Source organism: Rhinolophus sinicus, linkage group LG13 (genome assembly GCF_036562045.2).
Source record: "Rhinolophus sinicus isolate RSC01 linkage group LG13, ASM3656204v1, whole genome shotgun sequence".
In the NCBI taxonomy this organism is placed as follows: domain Eukaryota; kingdom Metazoa; phylum Chordata; class Mammalia; order Chiroptera; family Rhinolophidae; genus Rhinolophus; species Rhinolophus sinicus.
Genome location: NC_133762.1, coordinates 53,665,693 through 53,686,475, shown reverse-complemented (window position 1 = coordinate 53,686,475; position 20,783 = coordinate 53,665,693).

Below are 20,783 nucleotides of genomic sequence, written 5' to 3'. Positions count from 1 at the left end.
AAGACTTTTCCTAAGTATGTATTAAATGAAATCATTTTTACAAGTTAGATGTATTGATTTTGCATTTAATGTATTTTAAAAATAAAAAGATTACATATAATATACATATTTTAAGTTGGTCCATACTTAATAGTACTTTGACACATTTAAACCAGAAATAAGTCCAATTCCAGTCCAAACTCGCCATTCTCTTTCATCTACTAAAATTGTGTTTGTCTCTGCCACACAGTTTTTATCACTAAATTTATTACCTTTCTGCACTATTGTGCAGTTGTTAAATGAACTTCACACATAAAACTTCAATTACAGTATTCTGGATGAAAGGGATTTTCTCTATACTAAATAATAATAGAATATTATTAATTGTACTTAGAAATACTATTTTAATCAATGCTTATTGTGTCTCATTATATGCATTATCCCATTTAATCGTCTCAATAACCATTTAGAATAAGTACCATTATAGTTCCCATTTTACAGATGAGTAAGTTGAGGTTGTAGTCAGTTAAATAACGTGTCCAAATTCCCAGAGCAAGTAAGAACAGAAAGAACCAATATTTGAAAATAAGTGTACCTGACTCAAGATTCTAAATTTTACCCCTGTGAACAGGTCTGGGCTCATAGAACCTGCTCAAAATATGTTTCAATGATTAATCGATGCTTTCACATCTCATGGACAATCCTCAGTTTGCAGCACCCTATGTTGTCATGAGGAGAGATTTGAATTAGAAAATTTGAAGCATCATAATTAATTTTCGACCTGGGGAGACCTCAGCAATCATTTTACAGGTGAGGAAAACGAAGCCCAGAGAGGTTAAGGGAGTAGTCCAAAGTCAGAGCTTGAGCCTGAACAGCTAAGTTTGAAACCCAGCTCTCCTGGATCCCAGTGCGGTGCTATGGGATTTATCATCCAGGAATGAGGCTTCTGCAGCTTCTAAGAAGCCCTCCCCCCATTTTCTCCCCCATTATAGTTTCCAGTTGCACCCTCTTTGTGGAACACCATTCCATGTACCAGCATGTCAATCATCTCATAATGTTTCTTGAAGTGGGCCGCAAGGACTCACCCCTGTCAGCTTTTCCAAACAAGTGTGCTAAAATCAGAGAAGATTCCAGAAGCAGAAAGCAGAACCTCAGACATTAAAAGAGGTGCTGAGGGGAGAAAACCACACAGCAGTCATAGATGGAAAACAGACAGATCCTGAAAAAATGCAGAAGACAGAAGTGGAGCTGTACGCATACATGTGAGAGAAGAGGTTCAGGTTTCATCACCCAGAGGCTCTGGATGAAGCAATTCCAGAAACCTCTGCTGTGATTCCAGGGCACTCGTTTCTCCTTGTGCTGGTACGGTTCCTTGTGTGTGAATAGTCACGATTACAATTACCTGATTTTGTCCTTCGCTAAAAGTATAAGCTACAGTCTATGATGTGACCTGTAAAGTAAAATGGCATTTTCTATTTTTTAACTTTTTAAACTTTTAGTTAAACTGTGTGTTTTGAAGTCACAGAAGAGTTTCAAAAATTAAACAATGAACTCCTGTATATCCTTTGTCTAGATTTATCAAATGTGTTTTGCCCCATGTGTCGATGTATTTCTTCTTGGGTTTTTTTCTTGCTAAACCACTTCAGAATTTCAGACATGACAAACTTTTAAATAGTTCAGCCACATATCCTAAAAACAAGGACATTCTTTTATATAATTACAACACAATTATCAAATCCTGGATATTTTGCATTGGTATAATATTATTATCTAATACATATTCAAATTGCACAAGTTCTCTCAATAATGTTCTTTATAGCATTTTTTTCTGATCCAGAAACCAATTTCAGATAAAACATTACATATAGTTGACATTTCTCTTTAGCCTCCTTTAATCTGGAACAGTTTCTCAGCCTTTCTTTGTTTTTCATGACCTTGACATTTTGAAGAGTACAGGCTGGTTGTCCTTCGATTTGGGTTTGTCTGATGCTTTCTCATAATGAGAGGTATTCAGTATTTATGGCAGGCACATCACAAAAGTGAGGTTGTGTCCAAATAAAATGGTTTTAATTGCAACATTTTTATATGATACTAATCCTGTCAGAGACACTGTTTCTTGAGTTAAAGGAGTATAATGCAAAATGACACCAAATTAGCCATAAAGCAAAGTCCTGGAGAGAGAGCACACATTTAAAAGGGAGGCTACTTTATGGACAGTATTCTCACCTGCCTGCACATTCGGTACAGAGAGCAACTCACTCTCAATCCAAATCATATCACACTGATCTCTTTATTTGTTTCTACCATAACAACGTCACTGAGCAGCATTAACTTCTCTAAGAAAGGGAAAGAATAGCGTACTTGGAAAATTACTCCCCATTTTAGTCTGCCCATAAATGAAAATATTAAAACTTTCACTATCAAATATAATTATTTCTCTTTGGAAAAAAAGATAGTCTTCAAAGGATATAAACAGTTGGAATAATTAAATCAACTGCCCATTTCTCACCACTTAAGTTTAAAAAATGAGGTAAACCTGTCACCTTTATTACATCTACTTCATTGTGTACTTATAGCACATTTGTGTTAAGGGCATGTTTCATTTAAGCAGCTCATAATATTGAGTTCTGAAAATTGAAAATGGCTGCTCTGTTCACTGTTTTTTATTTCCCAAACTTATTCTCTTCTCTCTACATGCCTGCCACCCATCATCTTCCCTAACACTGTTCTTACAGTTTCCTCATTGCACCCAGTCCTCACTCTTGTTCCCCCATAATCCCATTTCTACACAGAAGACAAAATGCTTTCCCAAAATGAAACTCATAATACGGTACTTTCCTGCCTGATGTTGTCCCTTGACTTCTTTAGTGCACTAACTTAAAGTCCAAATCACCTACTGCAGCCAACAGGACTGACCCCTGCCTACTTCTCCGACAGCCTTTACTCTTTTTCTCTCCCTCAATCAGCCTACTCCAGTCAGGCTAACTTTTCTGTTTTTTGATTGAGCCTATTTCCTCACTTGAGGGCCTTTGCACTTGTTGGTCTTTCTGTTTGGAACCCTCTTTCTTTGGCTTAACCCATGATATCTCCTTTTTATCACTTGTGTCTCAGCTCAAATGTCTCCTCATCAGAAAGGCTTTCTCTGACTATGCCACCTAAAGTAACTTCCACCTCAAACTAGTCATGTTCTCCTGTTTTACTTACTTTCTGAATCTACCCTCTTGATATATCTGTTTAGAATTTCATCATGTAGCTCCATTGTAACACAAGGTCTGTGGGAATAAGAACCATATCTATCTAGCACCCTGCCAAATCTGATGTGCCTAGAATGATTTCTGGCATGAAGTAGATGCTCAATAAACATTTGTTGAATGAGTGAGAAAATGATTACAGATTACAACTAACCACCATTGAAAGAAGAAATTTACCTGGTATTGGAATGAATGCATTGCCTTGACCAGATAGCCAATTTAGTCACCACATTTACTTCCAACTGTTTTGGATGTTTCCAAAGATAATTCCAGCAATTACAGGGAAAAGAATGGAAATGGAGGAAATGGAGACTGAAGTAAAAGGGAATAAAGACATAAAACAAGAGAGCTTCATTCAAACTTATGTCCCATGAACTGAGAATACAGTTAATTTAACCCATAGCACCTAAGGAACAAAATAAATAAAGTGCAAACAATGAACCTTAAAAAGTACACAATATGCTATCCATGATGCCACACTGTTCTGGTCCTCATATCCTATTGTGTATCTCTTCTTAGTCTCCAACATTCTGTCTTCCTTCTTCTCCTGCCCCTCAAATGTAGACACCCCCAATATGAATGTGGTAGATGATCTTTTTTCTTTATATGCTGTCGTGCAGGGCGGCCTGCAGGGCCTCTAGTCCTGTTCCCCACATAAGAACGCAGGATATGGCTAGGCCAAAAAAGAACACCCACGGAGCCATAGGTAGGGGAGTCATACCACTATATTCTCTGTGGCAGCTGGGTGAGACACACGCAGTAGTAGCCACACAACCCGCAGTCCGCCATTCACTTCTCTGCCTGCCAACCAACCAACCAATCAATGCAGCACCACAGTTACATCAGTAGCCAATTGGCTAACCGGTTACAGCTAATCACAGTTGATGGTCATTCACTACTGGAGCCAGCACCTCCCCACACGAGGCCGAGAGCCTGGAAACTGCTCTCTAGGACTCTGTCCCCACATATGCTTTGTCTCAGGAATTCTCATTCACTTCCATAGCTTGTCTCCTCACTTCTCTGTTGTGAATCCCAAGTTAATCTCTCTAGTGCATTAAGGTCATTGACAGCTGGAATTTTTTGACAATTTGAATTTTTCTTAGAACTCCTCAGCAAGTCTGAACTGGTTTGTCCAGATGGAAAAGGGGTGCCCCATTATTCACAAAAGTCTATTAATTTCTGAAAGGAAGGAATTATGTCTCACTTTATTTTTTTCTTACAGAGTGGGTATCTACTCAGGAAATGTTTGAAGTCACATAAACTAAATAGAAAATGAAGCCTTTGCTATAATACTGGATGTGTCTCTAACACATGGCTTTTTCTGTGTAATAAACCACCCCAAAGTTAGTGGCTTAAAACAGTAACCATTTATTTGGCTTACTATTCTGTGGTTTTGCCAGGGCTAGGGCTCAGCTGGTTCATTCCTCTTGTCTTGGCTGGGCTTACTCATGCATCTGCAGTCACCTGCTGAGTTGGCTATTCTAGAGGCACTTAACTGCTCATCTCTGCTTCCCGTGATCTCTTGTTCTCCAGGAGGATAGCCTTGTTTTCATGGTGATGCTAAAAAGAATCCCAAAAGAGTAAGGTCCCTTGATGCTCAGGCTTAGAACTAGCACACTGCCAGTTCTGCTACCTTGTAATGGCCATCAAGTCACATGACCTGCCCAGACTCCAGGTCTTTATCTCTTGATAGAAGATACTGCTGTCATATTGCCTAAGAGTGTAGATATAGCAACGGAAATTATTCTGGCTATTTTTGCAAACAGTTTACCATAGTAAGTAATGGTTTGTTAGTGGAATGCATCTCTTTGAAGTGTGACTACTTAAAGAGAAGATAATCAGAAAACGTTAGTTAGGAAACTAAGCCTAACGTCTTTTTCTGTTGTTGCACAAAACCCCATAAAACATGACCTCATTCTCCCTAAATGCACTTCTGTCTATTGCTTCACAGGAAGGAAGCTAGGATTGCAACTGCTCCAGGAACAGCTGTAACCCAGTGGGTGCCTGCCTGGTCCCAATTGGTGCCCTGTAAGTTGGAGGTCATGATAGCTACAGCAAGCAATGCCTGTGACAGCAGTCTCCATAGATCTGCCCTAGAAGGGCTCAGTTAATCAATAACTTACTTGAATGGGTAAAAGAAAGGCTTGGCTCACTGCAGGATGGCAGAGGGGAGTGAAGACTTCCAGGGCAGTTCATTGAGTCATTCCTTTCCTAGCTGCTATGTTGCTATGACAACCAAAGGCCAACTCTTAGGTCCATCAAATATACAGGAGAGTATTTGAAGTTCAGGAGGACAGCATTAATAGAGAATGTTTTCCTTCTAACTTACAATAGGCAGGTGGCACTTCCTGAATTTTTTAAATTTTCACGTTGATTAAATAATACTACGGCTTTCTCAGGTAGAGAAAGATACTAATGCAGTGTATCTCAACCCTGGATGCTTATTAGAATCCCTTGGAGTGCTTTTCAAACATATTGGAGCCCTGCAAGCAAGAAGTTTAATTGGTTTAGGGTGGGACCCTTTAATGATTTTGTTTTTTAAAGCTGCCCAGGTGACTCTAATTTGCATCCAGGGTGTCAAACAGCTTTGCTAAGGTAATGACCCCAAAGTTATAAAGAATGGCCAGTGTCATTTAAAAAGCACTTGTAGGAATTGATATATTTGTATCTTAATCCTGGCTCACCACCCTCTAGCTGTTTGGCTTTGAGAAACCACCGTGTCTGCATCTGCACAATGAGAACAGTAATAATACCTACAACATCGGGCTTGTCAGGACAAGAAATCGTATTTTAAAAGTGTAGATTAAAAGAAAATTAAAAGAAACATCAAATTGTAAGGAGTAGTCAACACCACATGAAAAGGCTTAGAAATGTACAATTGGATGAAAAACTATTAATAAAGTGTTTCCTGTAAAAGTCAGGATACATATTTGTACATTTATATTAACAGCAGCATTATTCACAATAGCCAAAATGTAGAAGCAACCCAAGTGCACATTGATGAATGAATGGATAAACAGAATGCGCTATATACAGAGAATGGCATATTATTCAGTCTATAAAGGCAGGGAATTCTGACACATGTTACAACATGGAAGAACCTTAAAGACATTATGCTAAGTGAAATAAGCCAGTCACAAAAGGAAAATACTGTATGATTCCATTTATATGAGGTACTTAGCGTAGACAGAGTCATAGAAACAGAAAGTAGAATGGTGGTGGCCAGGGGCTGGGGAGAGAGGGGAATAGGGTATTGTTTAATGAGTATAGAATTTCAATTGGGGCAGATGAAAAAGCTCTGGAGACAGATAGTGGTGATGGTTGCACAACATGTGAATGTACTTAATGCCACTGAATTGTACACTTAAAAAGGGTTTAAATGGTAAACTTTACATTATATGTTTTGCCACAATAAAAAATTGATAAAATAATGGGTTTGTTTTGTGGGGAAAGGAAACAAGATCAGGATTATGATCAGGATGGACACGTGGGAGGTTCTAGGGTCACCAGTGACATTCTGTTTCTTGATCTGGGTGGTGTTTACAAGTGTACTTGCCTTTTTTGTTTTGTTCGATTCTCTGTATCTATGTTTTATATTACAATAACAGTTTTTAAAAATAAAGAAATATATAAAACAGAATCAGGCCCAGCTTAGACAGCCCTCAACAAGTGGGGGCTATTGGTACCACTAGTCTATGAACAATCCTTGTCCCTGTTCTCTCCATCCATCATTACCGCCACTTAGCATGATGGTCTGCCCATAGGTGGCACCATGACCCACTTGCTGAATGAGTGATGACAATGCTGGACCCACAGAGGCTGCAGGACTGAACCTGAGGGCTGCTAGTCTGATGGAGAAGACAAAACCAACAGGCCTGAACTAAGTGCTGAGAGCAAAGGATAATCATAGGTGATAGGGCAGCATCAATTGGCGTGCCTTCCGGGGCAGGGTGAGGGAAGTGCCAACCTGTTCTGAACAGGGAGATTCTGGATTCATCTCCAGGGTACATTTAGTCCTGTTTTAAAGCTACATACTTAGTTGGTTCTTAGTGCATGAAAATCAGTAACCAATATGAGACGATGTGGAGCTAATGAAGTGGTTCAGATTATACTTCTATGTGCTAGAAGCATTCAGAGCAAAAGAAGTGGCCTTGAAAGATGAATGAGGTTTGGAGAGGCAGAGGCAAGATTGAAAGTGAGTGGCTTTCCAGGAGCCAAAACAAAGAGGAATTGGCTGGCATCTTGTGACTTACTGAAAAGACCAGCTATAAACAGAAACACATTGGGGGAAATCAAGTTAGACAAGTCACCTGGAGCCAGACGTGGGGCAGCCTTGGAGTCAGGCAGAGAAACGCACATTTGAAATGATGGGAAGTAGGGAACCATTGGAAATTTTTGAGCAGTGGTATTGAAAGGATTTATTTCAGTAGTAGCCCTCAAGGAAGATGGAAGGGGCTGGGAGGGACAGCTTTGTGAAACGCAGGAGAGATTTACTTGACAGGATGATTAACAGGACTAGGTACTGATTGGATTTGGGGAACGAGACAGAAAAACCATTTTCAGCCTGAATTAAGGAAGATGGCTAGTGTCTTTTACAAGATCAGCTTCTAGCATTCCTTTTCTAAGTTGTAGACAGTCTCAACTTTGGCTGTACAATTGAATCATCTAGAGATCTTGTTAAAATGCACATTGATTCAGCATACCAAGGGTGGAATTCTGCATTTCTAACAAGCCCCCTGGTGAAGCAGATGCTGCTGGTCCAGGGATTCACTGCATTTGGAGAAGCAAAGTTCCAGAATAGTGGTTTGCAACTTGACTGTGCCTGAGAGTCTCCTGGAGAACTTTTAAAAATTCAAATACCCAGGCCAGACCACTTCAGCCAGAATCTCTGATATGGCAGGATACAGGCATCAGGATTTCTAAAGCTCTCCAGTTGGTTCCCATTCACATCCTAAATTCAACTTTAGGTCCTCTCAATTTCACAGGTGAAAAAAACACATTTAAATCTTCAAGAGTTGCCTGGGTATATTTTCTTGGGAAAATGACTTCCTCAAGATTCTTTTGGGAGTAGTTCAATAGTTAGCCTTTTAAAACTTGTGTATACCCAATAATCAACAACAACAAAATCAAATTGTCCCTAAAGATGGAAGGCACCTGAACAAAATAATTGGCAGTAGATCTTTAATGCTACTGCAGCGAGTCCTTTTTTTTCACTGCATAGAGTAGGACACATCTTGCAATGCCTGCAAATCCCAGTGATTTATGAGCATGAATGCACAGTGCAAAAGCTGCTGAATTGTCTCAGCTCATCAAAGAAGCTTCTCTGAGAGTTATTTTGAAGACTTCCTGCTGTGTCTTAAGTCCACATTTCTATAAATCCATTTCTGAATGGTCAGGACTTACGCTCCCAACTCCAGCAAGTGCCTGGACTCAGCCCTCTGCCCCTCGTCAATCTTGACCATGCTGGAAAAACACACAGGTAAATCCCACACTGAGTAGCAACCAAAGTACTTTACAGCAGACTTCAAATTGTGGTTATAAAAGAGCACTCCTCCCACTGCTTTTTACCAGATCCTGGGGTTTATAGCCAGTGGCTCTCATTCTACTGGGTATTAGAATTACACAATGCCCTCACTGGACAGAGAAATTTACGAGGCGGGACGCAGACCCACACCAAACTTATGGGCCCCTTTCAATTTGATTTCTGCTGGGCAGACTTGCTGAGATAGAAATAGAGCTATAGCATTTCCTCATGTGTGCATAGAGAGGCAGTATGGGATTGTGCAAGAGTCCTATTTTAGGAGCCAGGAGACCCAGTTTTTGTTTGAGTCCTGTGTTTTAGTAGCTGTAGTTTCCTCATTTGTAAATCTGGTATTAGACTGCCTCCAGATTAGATTGTTGTGATAAGGGATATACTGGTAAACGTTTAACAACTAGGTTCCTGAAGGGGGAAAACAAAAACAAAAACCCTTGATTTGTTTGCCCATTTTCATGGTTTAAATACCTCAACCATGGTTTATTTCAAACTATGAACCTGACTTATTGAACCCACAGTTGTATGCCATTATGTAGTATTTCTACTATTCAGATAGTAGACATAACTTCAAGGACATAGGTAATAGTAAAAGGTAGTGAAATAATTAGAAAGTGATAGTATTTTTATATGTATCACTTTTTAAAAATATAATTTATTTAATTTTGTTTATATAACTTAATTTTTAATAATGGATGTTTCAAAAACCAGCTCATAAAATTCCTAAAGATTTTTAAATTGGCTCTCACAAGCCAGTAGAAGGTGGTTCCAGCACACTTCTACTTATGATCATTTAATGAAATAAAATTAGCACATTCATTAATCATTTATATTAGTTTGCTAGGGCTGCCATAACCCAATGCCACAGACTGGCATGACATAAACAACAGAAATTTATTTCCTCATAGTTCTGGAGCCTAGAAGTTCAAGTTTAAGTTACCAGCAGGATTGGGTTTTCCTGAGGCCTTTCTCCTTGGCTTGCAGATGGCTGCCTTTCTTCTGTGTCCTCATATGGCCTTTACTCTATGAATGTTTATCCCTCATGCCTCTTCTTACTATTATAGTGACATTAGTCCTATTGGATTAGGAGCTTACCCTTATGACTTGCTTTAACCTTAATTATCTCTTTAAATCCCTGTCTCCAAATACTGTCACTTTGAGAGTTAGAGCTTCAACATAAATTGGGGTGGGGGGTGGGGTGGGGGAGACACAATTCAGTCAACAACAACATCTAATAAATATTAGGTGAATATAACCTAAATAGTAAAGCTTCAGCAATGACCTGAGAATAACCTGTCTTCTTCACTTATGGAAATTATATCTTTTGTTAGATTCTGTAGGTAAAGAAAAGACTTGGATTATGACTGGGGCCTGCCCTCCCTGTTCTGAGTCTTGTATGCAGGTGGACCAGTAAAATATAAAGGGGTATACAAATGGGAGATTATCGTTGTGATTACTTATTTTCTTTTCTACCATGACTGGTAGTTGTGGTTATTTTAGTACCAGCTAAAATTTCTTTCTATTCATGTTTGCCCTCTGAGATGTTGTGTATGTAACAGTCCAACACTGGCATGTAACTACTTATGCTTTATACTTTTTAATTCTTTATGCCTAGAGGCTATGGAGCATAATGGTTAAAAGTTTAATCTCCAAAATGAGAATGAGATTTGAATCTCAGCTTCATAGCTCTATTGTCAATGGTAGAAACCACATTTATTTTCATATCACAGTAAGGTTGTTGCAGAAGTTACAGCCCACCATCCAGAGATCACCAGGAATACAACCATTGTCCAAATGTTTAGGTTTATTTAGCTCCCTGAAGCGAATGAAAGCACACCCCAGAGAAGCCATGGGACATGGGAGTAAGAAGGAATTAGGATGGGATTATCACAGGATCATGCTTGTTGTGTGTGTTTCTAGGAAGTTTTAAGAAAGTGTGCGGCGCGGGGGGCGGGGAGCTGCTGTTTTGAATCAGGTGCTGTCAATACAAAGGAGTCATTCAGTGATTGGGTATTAGATCATTTTTAACTAGAGGTAACAATACTAAAGGAAGTCTAAAGCTATAAGTAGTAAAGAAGCTGTAGTCACTTGTGTTATTTGTAAGAGGGAAGTGTTGAGTGGTTTCTGTGGCTCTAGAGCAGGGGTGTCAAAACTTTTTTCAACGTTTTTTACCAAGGGCCATATGCGGTAAAATACACAAACAGCCGGGCCACTCACTCGAGGTGAAGTATGTATTGCCTCACCTGGTTTATTTAAGTAAACTAAATATATTTTTGGAATTTCCTGTGGGCCAATTAACAATGGATTGCGGACTGCAGTTGGCCCGTGGGCCGCAGTTTTCTCACCCTGCTCTAGAGGGTCCCTCTGTCTCTATTTTATTAAAATATTGTCCTGGTGGCCGGTTGGCTCCATTGGTTAGAATTCAGTGCTCATAACACCAAAGTCACGGGTTCAATTCCCACATGGGCCAGTGAGCTGCACCTTCCACAACTAGAGTGAAAACAATGACTTTAATTGGAGCTGATAGATCCTGGAAAAACACACTGTTCCTCAATATTCTCTAATAAAAATTTGACAAAAAACAAAAAATAAAAATAATTAAATATTGTCATACAGTGAACTTATCTGTGATGATTATTTATATTTTATAAGCATTGTTTATTTCAATTAGAGTCATTATAGCCTAGTTGCTTTCAGAGCTGTTCTCTCATAGATGTTTCAAAAAATATTTATTCTTATTTCTATTTAAATATTATAATAGTTATTAAACAGGCTGCTATTTAAGACATTAGTAAAGAAACACATATATTACTACATCACAAATATTTTGTGAAATATACACAGGTATATTATCTTGACAAGTGTATTTTGATATAATTGTGGAGTTTCTTTTTGGTAATCCTGTATATTTTGTTTTATGAATTTAAAACCTTTATTTTGAGAAAAAATCTATAGCCTTTCCCCAGCTGCTGGTGAGGTCCACGAAATCCAGAAGTTTAAGAACATCTGATAGCTCAACCCCCTCATTCTATGGATTTGAAAACTGAGGCTTAAAAAAGACAAAGATGTTCCTAAGATTATACTACAAATCAGTGGCAAAGCAGGGATCAAGACCCAGTTCTCCTCCCTCCTAGAAGGCAATAAAAGAGAAGGAAAAGAGTAAAAAGGGCATGGACTTTGGAAACTGACTGATCAGCATTTGTTGGGATAATAATACTCTCTTAGCCTGGATGTCCTCAAAAATAAAACATGTGGCAGAATTTCCTCTTAACATTTTACTGAGGATTCCAATCCTAGAGCAGCAAGAGTGAAGAGAAAAGGAAAGTGAGAAGAAATGGAAGGAAAGCAAATACAAGTTGGTGGATTACTCAGTTTACCACAAGAAAATAAAGCCAGCTCTTCAGTCTTGGGATGGATGCCCAACAGCAGCAAAGTATCAAAGTCACAGCAAGAGTGAAGACTAGTTGAAGGGGCAGCAAGTTCTAAGTAGATGGCCTGGAAAGTATAGTCTTGACGCTCCCAGGTTAAGGGACAATTGACATGTTTGGCACATTCATGGATTAGCAAGAGATAAGTTAATGATGAGGGAATAAGGATCCTTCATTGAGAGACATTTGAATCTGAGGTAATTTGGAAAGATGCATTAATTAGACCTAACATGAATATCTCATGCCATTGTTGAGAGGATTAGAAATTAAGCACTGAGGTTTGTTGAACCAAGATGGCGCAGTAGGCAAACACTATGCTTCTCACAATCACATGAAAAGTACAACTAATCTACAACCATTGTCAAGAACTGCCGAAAATCAAGCTGAACTGAAGCCTTTCAACTAGGGATGTGCACCAGAAGCCACCTCCAGACTGGTAGGAAAGACAGAGACGTGGAATGGGCTGGTCCCACGCCTGCATGTGACCATTAAAGATTGGGAGGTATATTTCAGCTGTGAGGGGGCCCCCCATCCCTCAGAGGAACAAGAGGTTCCAGCCCAGGGTTCCAGGGCCAGGGAGAGAAGTCCCCATAATGTCTGGTTGGAAAACCAGCAGAGATTGTAACTGAGTGAGATTGAATGCAGCTGCATTCCCAGGTGCTCCTCTTAAAGGGTCTGCACGCGGACTTACCCACCAACGGAATCACTCACTATGAGCTCCAGCACTGGGGCAGCAGCTGGAAAGGTGGCAGAGACATATGGTGGGAAACTGAGTTGTCTGGCTTGGGATGGGGGCTGGAGAGGAAGTGTCATGCAGGGTGTTATGCGGGGTCTCAGCTCCCACTTCCCACATAAGAACGCAAGACATGGTGAGGTCAAAAAGGAACACCCACGGAGCCATAGATAGGGGAGTCATACCACTATAGTCTCGCTTGTGGCTGGGTTTGGAGACAGGAAGCAGGAGCCACATGATCTTCAACCTATTGTCCGCTTCTCTGCCAACCAACCAACCCCTTGCTAACTGCAATCCGCCATGCTAACTGCAATTCGTGCTTGCTATCTCAGCCACCATCTTCTTGTTAACCCTCATTTGCTTCTAGCGTAGCCACAGCAGTTATATTAGTGGCCAATGGCTCACTGAGTACAGCTGACAGTCAGCTAGCCACAGCTGATGGCCACCCAATCACAGTTGATGGCCATTTACTACCTGAGTGAGCACCTGTCCACGTGAGGGCAAGAGCCTGGAAACTACACTCCTGGCTCTGTCCCCACAGGCGGCTTTCTCCTGGATGGAGGAGCTGGTGGAGGCCATTGTTTATTTGTTGAGCCCTCCCTCTTCTTGGCATGTGGATGCAGGTGGCCGCCATTTCTGAGTCTCTGCTGTTCTCATTCACCACACCCTGGCAATTTGAGCCTTGGTCCTGCCCAACTTTCAGACATAACCAGGTGGCTTCCAGTGGCTTTTTTGTGCAGATCACCTGCCTTGGCTCAAGCTGCAGACTTTCTTAGGGTCTTGCAAAAGTTCACGGAACCCAGACAAGAAGTATTTGGTTTGAGCGTGTCCTATACCTCTAGCTGAGCAGCCCTAAACCGGCACTAGCAGCAGCTCGCCTTGGTTCATGGCATGGCCTCTCAAGGCACTTCCAAGCACAGCACAGGCAACAGTCATCTGCAGATTGTTTTATGAATGCTGTCAGGTGGCCCTGGGTGGGGCACAGGCTGTGGCTGAACTTGAACTACAGCAGATCCCCTCCAAGGTGGTCCTGGGGCTGGTAATACTAGTGGCCAGCTTTCAAATGAAATGGAGTATTATCTAGCTGCCTCCAAGAACAACACACCAAAGGCATAGATTGGGCAGACACCAGAGTCCTGTTGAGGCAGATCCTGCTCTGTAGTATTGGCCCCTCCATAACAACTCTTCCACTGTAGTCAAGGCCAGTCCTCACAACCAGTGAGCCCAATGGTCAATCTATCCTATTGATGTGCAATTATCAAAGAAAGCTCAACTACAAGAGAAGGGCACACACAACCCACACAAGGGACACACCTGGAGTACACAGCTCAGGTGACCAGAAAGACTGTGCCACTGAACCCCACAGCACATCTACTACATAAGGGCCCCTCTACTAAGACTGGAAGACATAGCAGCCCTACCTAATACATAGAAGCAAACACAGGGAGGCAGCCAAAATGGGGAGACAAAGAAACATGTCCCAAATAAAAGAACAGAACAAAACTCCAGAAAAAGAACTAAGTGAAATGGAGATAAGCAATCTACTGTGTTTCTCCGAAAATAAGACCTAGCCGGACTATCAGCTCTAATGTGTCTTTTGGAGCAAAAATTAATATAAGACCTAGTCTTATTTTAATATAATATAAGACTGGGTCTATAATATAATATAATATAATATAATATAATATAATATAATATAATATAATATAATATAATATACATAATATAATATACATAATATAATATAAATTTTTGCTCCAAAAGACGCATTAGAGCTGATGGTCTGGGTAGGTCTTATTTTCAGGGAAACACAGTATCAGACACAGAGTTCCAAACACTGGTTATAAGAATGCTCAATGATCTCAAGGAGAACTTCAACAGAGAGCTAGGACGCATAAAAATGGAAAACATACAAAAGAATCAATTAGAAATAAAGCATACAATAACGGAAAGGAAGACTATATTACAGGGAATCAACAGTAGATTAGATGAAGAAGAGGATTGAACCAGCTATGTAAAAGATAAGGTAGCAGAAAACACCTAACCAAAACAGCAAAAAGAAAAAAGAATCCAAAAAATTCAGGAGAGTTTAACGGGCCTCCAGGACAACATCAAGCATACCAACATTCTCATTATAGGGTTACCAGAAGGAGAAGAGAGACAGCAGGAATTGACAACCTGTTTGAAGAAATAATGACTGAAAACTTTGCTAACTGGTGAAGGAAATAGACACACAAACCTAGGAAACACAGAGTCCCAAACAAGATGAGCCCAAAGAGGCCAACACCAAGACACATCATAATTAAAATGCCAAAGTTTAAAGACAAAGAGAGAATCTTAAAAGCAGCAAGAGAAAAGCAGTTAGTTACCTACAAGGCAGCCCCCATAAGACTGTCAGCTGATTTCTCAATAGAAACTTTGCAGGCAAGAAGGGAGTGGCAGGAAATATTCCAAGTGATGAAAAGCAACAACCCAAGATTAATCTACCCAGCAAAGCTATCATTCATTTAGAATTGCAGGACAGATAAGGAACTTCCCAGACAAGAAAAAAACGAAGGAGTTCATCACCACCAAACCAGTATTACAAGGAGTCTTACCAGGACTTCTTTAAGATGGAAAGGGTGTTAAGGATGGATGAAAGGGGAAGGGATTAAGAAGTACAAATTGAGTGTTATACAGTAGTCACGGGGATGTAGGGTATAGCATAAGGAATATAGTCAATAATATTGTAATAACTAGGTGTGGTGCCAGATAGGTGTTAGATCTATCAGGGTGATAGATGGGAATGGGGTTGGGGTCAGGGCAAAAAAAGTGAAGGTATTAAGAAATACAAATTGGTAGTTAATACAGTATGGGGAATATAATTAACAATGTTGTAAAGATTGTGTAAGGTGCCAAATGGGCATGGAACTTATCAGGGGGATCACTTCATAGACTGTCCAATGAGCTATACACCTGAAGCTGAAGTAGAATAATATTGAATATCAACTATAACTAAATATATAGGTATATATAGTCATGGGATGTGGAGTACAACATAGGGAAGATAGTCGATGGTATTGTAACAGCTATATAAGATGTCAGAGGGGTAGTAGCTTAGGGGGTGATTTATCACTTTATGAGGGGTTTAAATGTCTAACTATTACATTGTTTTGTACCCCTCAAACAAATAAAAAAGGGGGGGAAGAAATTAAGCACTGAGCTTAGAAACAAATTCCATAATCAGAATATGAAATGTAACTGGCTATATACATCTTCTCTGGTGTTTTTTTCACCATACCATAGATGCTTCTCTTAAAGATCCTTCTCAAGGAATTCAGAAAGTGAAAGTCTCTTACTCAAACGGGTTTGAGACTTGGGTGCATGTTGGAATCAGTTGAAGAATTAAAAAATAATAAAAATGGTTATGTTTGGGTTCCACTCCAGTGATTTGGTCTCAGTCGGTTTGGCATTCAGCCTGGGCATAAGCTGATCTCAAAGGTGAGTTTGAGTCATGATTACGAATGTTTCAATGCCAAACTCTTCAGTGCAGCCTCTTCAGTGGGTCTTAATTTTATACCTCAGTTTAACTCTCTACATTCCTTGGATTTATTTTGCTTGAAAATTCCACTCTGGTTGCATCTTCGATGTGGCCTTAGCTAAAGGTGCCCTGACATCCTTCCCAGTCCCTTTCACATCTCTGCATTTATGTCCATAAACACTAGGAATTGTTCAAGAGGACCTAAGAAAGCAATTTCTGCCTCTACCAGCTTCGTGGAAGGCAATCCAGGCAAAACTATTTTTTTCTTTATGACAGCTGTCCATCCGTACATATGGATGATACACCTGCTAATTGTGAACCTATTCTGGGCATTGCAGTGGGAACAAGTATAAACTAACGCTAATTATTAGGGGCCATTGTTAATTTAAGCTCACTCAAGAATGAAAGTGACAAATCTCTAAAATTACTATCAGCAAAATAGAGAATTAAAGGAGACCTAGACTTACAGGATCTCAGAAGTTGGGGAGAGGGGGTGAGTCACTGGGACCAATCCCTCTTCACCTTGCATAAACTCTCTTCTGCAATATCCTTGCAGATGTGTGACCGAAGTGTTTGATTTATGTGAATAAATTTAACCTTAAGTTTTTCAAAAACCCAATTAAAAAAACCAAAAACAAGCTGGGTGAAGTGCTGGCCATCTGATGTCCTCATGAAGTTCACTAGGTGGTAGTGATGTGGAATATAATGAAGCTGCCTGTTGTAATGAGAAACACATGAGACATTACTATTCTGCACACAAATGCAGAAGGAGATTGCTATTCAGGAAGTGTGCAAAGAGGTACCTTATTGCTATTCAAAAGGCACTTTCTCATTTGAAGAAATTGGGTAAATCAATATGCTGTAGTGACTGAGGCATTCAAAGGCTCAAGGCACAATAGAGAATGACCCCCATACACACCCCAAAATAAATCCACAGATCAAAATCAAAGCTCTGGTCCTGCTTGTAAGAGTAGAAGCTTAGAAAATCTACAAGGCAAGAGCTTGGCTTTGTTTCCCAGAGAGACAGAAGGTTATGATTATTTCAAAGAGTGATAAAAAGCATCAAAGCTTGAAAATAAACATTTGAACTTCAGAATACTTATCTAAAGTCAATGAAAGCTTTTGAAAATGTCCCATCATTTGATAGTGTGTCTCTCTGTCTGTGTATCTGTGCATGTACATGCTATTAGCAATGCCCACTACATCCAAGATCAGCAATACATAATTTCTCTTTACTCTTGACTTTGAAATAACATTCAAACCAATGTAGAAATATTAAAAGAGAAGTGTACTGGCATCATATAGATTCTTTTTTTAAATTTTATTTTATTAAATTTATTGGGGTGACAATTGTTAGTAAAATTACATAGATTTCAGGTGTACAATTCTGTATTACATCATCTATAAATCCCATTGTGTGTTCATCACCCAGAGTCAGTTCTCCTTCCATCACCATATATTCGATCCCCCTTACACTCATCTCCCACCCCCCACCCCCCATCCCCCTTACTCTCTGGCAACCACTAAACTATTATCTGTGTCTATGAGTTTCTGTTTCTCATTTATTTGTCTTGTTCTTTTGCTGTCATGTGATTTCACTGATATGTGGCATCATATAGATTCTAAAACTATCCATTTGCTTACTTTGCTACTTGGACATAAGGAAGAAGCATATGAAAAATTTATTGCCCTTTCATTTTTGTCTTAAAATTAAAATAAATTATTTTATGGAGTACCTACAATGCGCAGTGACTATGGTAAAAGTTATGATCAAACACATCTTTGGTATTTTAATATTAAATTCAGCTCAACCTGTGAACTCAACCTTGTATGGGGCACTTGGGTGACCTGCTAACCCAGTGTGTTTGAGACTGTCCTGGTTTAGGCATTAAACTCTGCATCCTGAGAAATCCCTTACTCTCAGGCAAACTGGACAATAATCACTCTACTGAGCACTTAGGAAGCTGCCAAAGAAAGAAAAGTTCCTAAACTTAAGGAACTCACAACTTAATTGGGTTAAAAAAAAATGAGGCAACCAACAAAATGGGAAAAGATATATGCAAACAACATTTCCAATAAGGGGCTAATATCCAAACTTTATAAAGAACACGTACAACTCAATGACAAAAAAACAAACAATCCAATTAAAAAATAGGCAGGGGACCTCAACAGACACTTTTCCCAAGAAGACATACAAATATCCAACAGATATATCAAAAAATCCTCAAATTCACTAGTTATTAGGGAAATGAAAATAAAAACCACAATGAGATAGCACCTCACACCTGTTAGAATGGCTGTTACCAACAAGACAAATAGTAACAAGTATCGGAGAGGTTGTGGAGAAAAAGGAACACTCACACACTGCTGGTGGGAAGGTAAATCAGTACAGCCACTATGGAAAAGAGCATGGAGGTTCATCAAAAAATTAAGAATAGAATTACCATATGACCCAGCAATCCCTCTTCTGGGTAACTACCCAAAAAAATCTGAAAACATTTATCCGTAAAGATATATGTACCCCTATGTTCATTGCAGCATTATTCATGGTGACCAAGACATGGAAAGACTGAAGTGTCCTTCAATAGATGATTGGATAAAGAAGTGGTACATACATATAATGGAATATTACTCAGCCAGAAAAGAAAATATGAAATAATGCGATTTGTTACAACATGGATGGATCTTGAGATTATCATGCTAAGTGCAATAAGTCAGACAGAAAAAGTCAAGAACCATATGACTTCACTCATATGTGGTATGTAAAACTGAAAGCAACAAATGAACAAGACAAACAAACAAAAACTCACAAACACAGACAACAGTTTAATGGTTACCAGAGAGTAAGGAGGAAGGGGGTGGTAGAAGAGGGTAAAAGAGGTCAAATATATGGTGATGGAAGAACTGACTCTGGTAAACCCACAGTGCAATATGTAGATGACGTATTATAGAAAGGTACACTTGATACCTATATAATTTTATTAACAAATGTCATCCCAATAAATTTAATAAAGATTAAAAAATAAATAAATAAAACTCTCACATGAAACCTAGAGATACCAATTCAAGATAGAATATGATTAATATAAGGTTAGTCTATGATTAATATGGTATAATATTTAAAAAGAAGTGCTATGGAAGTGCTTATGAAAATAAGTGCATCAAAGGAAGGGGAGATGGTTTTTCTTAGACATTCTTGGAAGTTTGAAGGGTTGGGTCAATTATTTATTGAGGGACAACCATAGTGCTGAGTAGGGTGTATAATGTCAAACAAGACATACCTCTGCCTGGAGACTTGGTTTCTAGTTTCTATACCACTAATTATGCCATTATTGTGAGCAAATCACTTAAAATTTCTGAATCTTGGTTTTCATATCTATAAAATGGGTATTATAATATTACCTTCCTTATGTATCTCTTAGGGACACTAGTAGAATCATATGAGATGAGTGGTGTATATAAAACTACAGAATACAATACAAATATATGGAGTAGTTAATGCTGTTATTATTGCTGATGAAAAGCACAAATCCACATTGTGACTTCAGTAGTCTAGAACTGTGTTGGCTAATATGGTAGCCACCAGTGGCTATATAAACCTAAACTTAAATTAATTAAAGTTAAATGAAAATGTAAAAATTCATCGCTTCTCGGCCTTTTGGCTACGATCAAGTGTAAAAATGTAAAAATTCAGTTCTTCAGTCACATTAACCACATTTCAAGTGCTCAATAATTATTCATGGCCAGTGGCTACCATATTGAACAATGCAGAAAACATTTCCATTACTGCCAAAAGTTATATTGGACAGAGATGATCTAGAAATAAATGACTGAAATTTTATATCTTGAAGATAGTGATAATATGTCTCTTAGGTAAGGGTATTTCTACATAAAATCAGAAAAGTAATAATGACCCTAAGTTGTCTGGCCAAAATTCAAGTTGTGATGGTCATTACTGCTGTTCACCATATATTCCAGTACTCTCTCTCTTCTGGGCACATGTTAGCATCACACTTCCAAGAACCCTTGTGGTTGATTTGGGACCATGACCAATTCTGCTCAATAAGCTACTAGTACAAATGATGCATGTCACTTCCAGGTTGAACATTTAATTAGTGATGGGAAACCATCCAGGGTTTTCTCTTCCTTCTTCTGCAGTTACTGGAAACATTCAGATAATTGCTGTTGATCAGCCTAGGTCCTGGAGGGGAGAATAACTACATAGTCACACAGGCCCCTGGGAGCAGTTCCCAGCTGACCCTAATGGACACGTAGAAGGAGCAAAAAAATCAACCTTTGTTTGTGTAAGCCGCTGAAATTTAGAGGCTGTCTGTTATTT